The sequence below is a fragment of the Ranitomeya variabilis genome, chromosome 6 (assembly GCF_051348905.1).
Source record: "Ranitomeya variabilis isolate aRanVar5 chromosome 6, aRanVar5.hap1, whole genome shotgun sequence".
NCBI classification, from domain to species: Eukaryota; Metazoa; Chordata; class Amphibia; order Anura; family Dendrobatidae; genus Ranitomeya; species Ranitomeya variabilis.
The window spans coordinates 6,363,227-6,371,091 of record NC_135237.1 but is presented as its reverse complement, the minus strand read 5'-3'; the positions used below and the strand labels follow the sequence as shown (position 1 = coordinate 6,371,091).

General features: G+C 55.6%; 1 protein-coding gene across 2 annotated transcripts in view; it reads right to left on the bottom strand.

Moving 5' to 3' along the window:
* Nucleotides 1-4,800, bottom strand: part of GJC2 (gap junction protein gamma 2) — a 189,702-nt gene extending 184,902 nt beyond the window's left edge. Inside the window, exon 1 of one of the 2 annotated variants that reach the window (XM_077267780.1) lies at nucleotides 4,621-4,800. The gene's annotated coding sequence lies outside the window, so the exon portion shown is untranslated. The remainder of the gene's footprint in view (nucleotides 1-4,620) is intronic. The other variant, XM_077267777.1, reaches the window with a different exon arrangement.
* Between the last annotated feature and the right edge of the window lie 3,065 nt (nucleotides 4,801-7,865).

Genomic DNA, 7,865 nt, shown 5'->3' with positions numbered 1-7,865 from the left:
GGGGACATTATTACTGTATGTGGGGGTCTCAGGGGACATTATTACTGTATGTGGGGGTCTCAGGGGACATTATTACTGTATGTGGGGGTCTCAGGGGACATTATTACTGTATGTTGGGTCTCAGGGGACATTATTACTGTATGCGGGGGTCTCAGGGGACATTATTACTGTATGTAGGGTCTCAGGGGACATTATTACTGTATGTGGGGGTCTCAGGGGACATTATTACTGTATGTGTGAGGTCATCGGGGGCACAATTGATGCATGCAGGTGTCTCAGGGGACATTATTACTATATGTGGGGGTCTCAGGGGGCATTATTACTGCATGTGGGGGTCTCAGGGGGCATTATTACTGTATGTGGGGGTCTCAGGGGACATTACTGTATGTGGGGGTCTCAGGGGGCATTATTACTGTATGTGGGGTCTCAGGGGACATTATCACTGTATGTGGCGGTCTCGGAGGACATTATTACTCTATGTGGGGTCTCAGGGGACATTATTACTGTATGTGGGGGTCTCAGGGGACATTATTACTGTATGTGGGGGTCTCAGGGGACATTATTACTTTATGTGGGGTCTCAGGGGAGATTATTACTGCATGTAGGTGTCTCAGGGGACATTATTACTGTATGTGGGGGTCTCGGGGCATTATTACTGTATGTGGGGGTCTCAGGGGACATTTTTACTGTATGTGGGGATCTCAGGGGACATTATTACTTTATGTGGGGTCTCAGGGGACATTATTACTGTATGTGGGGGTCTCAGGGGACATTATTACTGTATGGAGGGGTCTCAGGGGACATTATTACTGTATGTGGAAGTCTCAGGGGACATTATTACTGTATGAGGGGGTCTCAGGGGACATTACTACTGTATGTGGGGGTCTCAGGGGACATTATTACTGTATGTGGGGTCTCAGGGGACATTATTACTGTATGCGGGGGTCTCAGGGGACATTATTACTGTATGTGGGGGTCTCAGGGGACATTATTACTGTACTAGACTGTGGCCCGATTCTAACGCATCGGGTATTCTAGAATATGCATCATGTCCCCGTAGTATATGGACAATGATGATTCCAGAATTTGCGGCAGACTGTGCCCGTCGCTGATTGGTCGAGGCAACCTTTATGACATCATCGTCGCCATGGCAACCATTATGACATCTATGTCGATACTGTGCCCGTCGCTGATTGGTCGAGGCCTGGCGGCCTCGACCAATCAGAGACGTGGGATTTCCATTATGACATCATCGTCGCCATGCTGTGCCCGTCGCTGATTGGTCGAGGCCTGGCGGCCTCGACCAATCAGAGACGCGGGATTTCCAGGACAGACAGACAGACAGAAAGACAGACAGACAGACAGACGGAAAAACCCTTAGACAATTATATATATAGATGTGGGGGTCTCAGAGGACATTATTATTGTATGTGGGGGTCTCAGGGGACATTATTACTGTATGTGGGGTCTCGGGGGACATTATTACTGTATGTAGGGTCTCAGGGGACATTATTACTGTATGTGGGGGTCTCAGGGGACATTATTACTGTATGCGCGGGTCTCAGGGGACATTACTGTATGTGGGGGTCTCAGGGGACATTATTACTGTATGCGGGGGTCTCAGGGGACATTATTACTGTATGCGGGGGTCTCAGGGGACATTATTACTGTATGCGGGGGTCTCTCTCAGGGGACATTATTACTGTATGCGGGGGTCTCAGGGGACATTATTACTGTATGCGGGGGTCTCAGGGGACATTATTACTGTATGTGGGGGTCTCAGGGGACATTATTACTGTATGTGGGGGTCTCAGGGAACATTATTACTGTATGTGGGGTCTCGGGGGACATTATTACTGTATGTAGGGTCTCAGGGGACATTATTACTGTATGTGGGGTCTCAGGGGACACTATTACTGTATGTGGGGTCTCAGGGGACATTATTACTTTATGTGGGGTCTCAGGGGACATTATTACTGTATGCGGGGGTCTCAGGGGACATTATTACTGTATGTGGGGGTCTCAGGGGACATTATTACTGTATGCGGGGGTCTCAGGGGACATTATTACTTTATGTGGGGTCTCAGGGGACATTATTACTGTATGCGGGCGTCTCAGGGGACATTATTACTGTATGTGGGGGTCTCAGGGGACATTATTACTGTATGTGGGGGTCTCAGGGGACATTATTACTGTATGTGGGGTCTCGGGGGACATTATTACTGTATGTGGAGGTCTCAGGGGACATTATTACTGTATGTGGGGGTCTCAGGGGATATTATTACTGTATGTGGGGTCTCAGGGGCATTATTACTGTATGTGGGGTCTCAGGGGACATTATTACTGTATGTGGGGGTCTCAGGGGACATTATTACTGTATGTGGGGGTCTCAGGGGATATTATTACTGTATGTGGGGTCTCAGGGGCATTATTACTGTATGTGGGGTCTCAGGGGACATTATTACTGTATGTGGGGGTCTCAGGGGACATTATTACTTTATGTGGGGTCTCAGGGGACATTATTACTGTATGCGGGGGTCTCAGGGGACATTATTACTTTATGTGGGGTCTCAGGGGACATTATTACTGTATGTGGGGGTCTCAGGGGACATTATTACTGTATGTGGGGTCTCAGGGGACATTATTACTGTATGTGGGGGTCTTAGGGGACATTATTACTGTATGTGGGGGTCTCAGGGGACATTATTACTGTATGTGGGGGTCTTAGGGGACATTATTACTGTATGTGGGGTCTCAGGGGACATTATTACTGTATGTGGGGGTCTCAGGGGACATTATTACTGTATGTGGGGGTCTCAGGGGACATTATTACTGTATGTGGGGTCTCGGGGGACATTATTACTGTATGTGGGGGTCTCAGGGGACATTATTACTGTATGTGGGGTCTCAGGGGCATTATTACTGTATGTGGGGTCTCGGGGGACATTATTACTGTATGTGGGGGTCTCAGGGGACATTATTACTGTATGTGGGGGTCTCAGGGGATATTATTACTGTATGTGGGGTCTCAGGGGCATTATTACTGTATGTGGGGTCTCAGGGGACATTATTACTGTATGTGGGGGTCTCAGGGGACATTATTACTGTATGTGGGGTCTCGGGGGACATTACTGTATGTGGGGTCTCGGGGGACATTATTACTGTATGTGGGGTCTCAGGGGACATTATTACTGTATGTGGGGTCTCGGGGGACATTATTACTGTATGTGGGGGTCTCGGGACATTATTACTGTATGTGGGGGTCTCAGGGGACATTATTACTGTATGTGGGGTCTCGGGGGACATTATTACTGTATGTGGGGGTCTCAGGGGACATTATTACTGTATGTGGGGGTCTCGGGATATTATTACTGTATGTGTGGTCTCAGGGGACATTATTACTTTATGTGGGGTCTCAGGGGCACAATTTATGCATTATTACTGTATGTGGGGGTCTCAGGGGACATTATTACTGTATGTGGGGTCTCGGGGGACATTATTACTGTATGTGGGGGTCTCGGGGGACATTATTACTGTATGTGGGGGTCTCAGGGGACATTATTACTGTATGTGGGGTCTCGGGGGACATTATTACTGTATGTGGGGGTCTCAGGGGACATTATTACTGTATGTGGGGTCTCGGGGGACATTATTACTGTATGTGGGGGTCTCAGGGGATATTATTACTGTATGTGGGGTCTCGGGGGACATTATTACTGTATGTGGGGTCTCGGGGGACATTATTACTGTATGTGGGGGTCTCAGGGGACATTATTACTGTATGTGGGTTCTTGGGGGACATTATTACTGTATGTGGGGTCTCGGGGGACATTACTGTATGTGGGGGTCTCAGGGGACATTATTACTGTATGTGGGGTCTCGGGGGACATTACTGTATGTGGGGGTCTCAGGGTACATTATTACTGTATGTGGGGGTCTCAGGGGACATTATTACTGTATGTGGGGGTCTCAGGGGACATTATTACTGTATGTGGGTTCTCGGGGGACATTATTACTGTATGTGGGGTCTCGGGGGACATTACTGTATGTGGGTGTCTCAGGGGACATTATTACTGTATGTGGGGGTCTCAGGGGACATTATTACTGTATGTGGGGTCTCGGGGGACATTATTACTGTATGTGGGGGTCTCAGGGGACATTATTACTGTATGTGGGGTCTCGGGGGACATTTTTACTGTATGTGGGGGTCTCAGGGGATATTATTACTGTATGTGGGGTCTCGGGGGACATTATTACTGTATGTGGGGTCTCGGGGGACATTATTACTGTATGTGGTGTCTCGGGGGACATTTTTACTGTATGTGGGGGTCTCAGGGGATATTATTACTGTATGTGGGGGTCTCAGGGGATATTATTACTGTATGTGGGGTCTCGGGGGACATTATTACTGTATGTGGGGGTCTCAGGGGATATTATTACTGTATGTGGGGTCTCAGGGGACATTATTACTTTATGTGGGGTCTCAGGGGCACAATTTATGCATGTGGGGGTCTGTGCGTGTATATGGGGTGACTCGGGACATGAATAAATGCTAAGTGGGCTCGTCTTTATCTGTCATGCGGCTGATACAAAGCTCCGGAGCCTCAGAAGTGATAATACCAGGACTCCTCAGGGGCAGCGCCTCCTCCATGGTCCGCCCGGCTGCGGTCTCTCAGGGGAAGGAGCGGCGCGCACTGCAGCAATGCCTGTGGCTCAGGGCGACCTCAGAGGCAGCACGGAAGATGATTGGACGATGGTTGGAGATGGCCGCCTATCCGCGCTCCTGCAGCTCATCACGTGACAGGCAGGACGTCTCGGCTCCATGGTGACAGTCTGCTCCTCAGGTCTGAGCCAGGACAGTGAGTCGAGGACAGGAGCAGCCGATCCCCGCTCAGCTCCGCGGCTGCGCTCTGCTGCCACCTAGTGGCCGGAGTGCTCAGACTGTTTGTGCACCATGAGGAGACGTCTGCGGGGCCTCTGCTCCGGCGCGGGGCCCAGAGCGTCCAGGGACGACGGTCCTGATGATGGCAGCGAAGGAGCAGGGCCGAGGAGTGGAGCAGGCGGCTCCTGGGGCAGGAAACATACCAGCTGTGCCGGCAGCATGTTGCCCCCTACTGATGAGGTGGGGGAAGCTGAACAGCAGGCGGCCCTTACACCAAGCAGAGCCCCTCCCTCAGCCATAGCATGGCCCTGCAAGGACAAGGGGCATGAGCGCTGGGCCATACGGCTCATAGAGGGCGGCTGCCACCTGCCAGAAGGAAGATGGCCACACATGGAAGGGCCCAGAGCTGGGCGAGTGCGCAGCAACCAAACCCTGCAGTGGTGCAGGAGAAAACAAGGCCGACGTACCAGACCTGACATGGGCGAGTGCCAGACCTGACATGGGCGAGTGCCAGACCTGACATGGGCGAGTGCCAGACCTGACATGGGCGAGTACCAGACCTGACATGGGCGAGTACCAGACCTGACATGGGCGAGTGCCAGACCTGACATGGGGGAGTGCCAGACCTGACATGGGGGAGTGCCAGACCTGACATGGGCGAGTGCCAGACCTGACATGGGCGAGCGCCAGACCTGACGTGGGGGAGTGCCAGACCTGACGTGGGGGAGTGCCAGACCTGACATGGGCGAGCGCCAGACCTGACATGGGCGAGCGCCAGACCTGACATGGGCGAGTGCCAGACCTGACATGGGCGAGTGCCAGACCTGACATGGGCGAGCGCCAGACCTGACATGGGCGAGTGCCAGACCTGACATGGGGGAGTACCAGACCTGACATGGGGGAGTGCCAGACCTGACATGGGCGAGTGCCAGACCTGACATGGGCGAGTGCCAGACCTGACATGGGCGAGTGCCAGACCTGACATGGGCGAGTGCCAGACCTGACATGGGCGAGTGCCAGACCTGACATGGGCGAGTGCCAGACCTGACATGGGCGAGTGCCAGACCTGACATGGGGGAGTGCCAGACCTGACATGGGGGAGTGCCAGACCTGACATGGGGGAGTGCCAGACCTGACATGGGCGAGTGCCAGACCTGACATGGGGGAGTACCAGACCTGACGTGGGCGAGTACCAGACCTGACGTGGGCGAGTACCAGACCTGATATAGGCGAGTACCAGACCTGACATGGGCGAGTACCAGACCTGACATGGGCGAGTACCAGACCTGACATGGGCGAGTACCAGACCTGACATGGGGGAGTGCCAGACCTGACATGGGGGAGTGCCAGACCTGACATGGGGGAGTGCCAGACCTGACATGGGCGAGTACCAGACCTGACATGGGCGAGTACCAGACCTGACATGGGCGAGTGCCAGACCTGACATGGGGGAGTACCAGACCTGACATGGGCGAGTGCCAGACCTGACATGGGCGAGCGCCAGACCTGACATGGGCGAGCGCCAGACCTGACATGGGCGAGCGCCAGACCTGACATGGGCGAGCGCCAGACCTGACATGGGCGAGCGCCAGACCTGACATGGGCGAGCGCCAGACCTGACATGGGCGAGCGCCAGACCTGACATGGGCGAGCGCCAGACCTGACATGGGCGAGCGCCAGACCTGACATGGGCGAGCGCCAGACCTGACATGGGCGAGCGCCAGACCTGACATGGGCGAGCGCCAGACCTGACATGGGCGAGCGCCAGACCTGACATGGGCGAGCGCCAGACCTGACATGGGCGAGCGCCAGACCTGACATGGGCGAGCGCCAGACCTGACATGGGCGAGCGCCAGACCTGACATGGGCGAGCGCCAGACCTGACATGGGCGAGCGCCAGACCTGACATGGGCGAGCGCCAGACCTGACATGGGCGAGCGCCAGACCTGACATGGGCGAGCGCCAGACCTGACATGGGCGAGCGCCAGACCTGACATGGGCGAGCGCCAGACCTGACATGGGCGAGCGCCAGACCTGACATGGGCGAGCGCCAGACCTGACATGGGCGAGCGCCAGACCTGACATGGGCGAGCGCCAGACCTGACATGGGCGAGCGCCAGACCTGACATGGGCGAGCGCCAGACCTGACATGGGCGAGCGCCAGACCTGACATGGGCGAGCGCCAGACCTGACATGGGCGAGCGCCAGACCTGACATGGGCGAGCGCCAGACCTGACATGGGCGAGCGCCAGACCTGACATGGGCGAGCGCCAGACCTGACATGGGCGAGCGCCAGACCTGACATGGGCGAGCGCCAGACCTGACATGGGCGAGCGCCAGACCTGACATGGGCGAGCGCCAGACCTGACATGGGCGAGCGCCAGACCTGACATGGGCGAGCGCCAGACCTGACATGGGCGAGCGCCAGACCTGACATGGGCGAGCGCCAGACCTGACATGGGCGAGCGCCAGACCTGACATGGGCGAGCGCCAGACCTGACATGGGCGAGCGCCAGACCTGACATGGGCGAGCGCCAGACCTGACATGGGCGAGCGCCAGACCTGACATGGGCGAGCGCCAGACCTGACATGGGCGAGCGCCAGACCTGACATGGGCGAGCGCCAGACCTGACATGGGCGAGCGCCAGACCTGACATGGGCGAGCGCCAGACCTGACATGGGCGAGCGCCAGACCTGACATGGGCGAGCGCCAGACCTGACATGGGCGAGCGCCAGACCTGACATGGGCGAGCGCCAGACCTGACATGGGCGAGCGCCAGACCTGACATGGGCGAGCGCCAGACCTGACATGGGCGAGCGCCAGACCTGACATGGGCGAGCGCCAGACCTGACATGGGCGAGCGCCAGACCTGACATGGGCGAGCGCCAGACCTGACATGGGCGAGCGCCAGACCTGACATGGGCGAGCGCCAGACCTGACATGGGCGAGCGCCAGACCTGACATGGGCGAGCGCCAGACCTG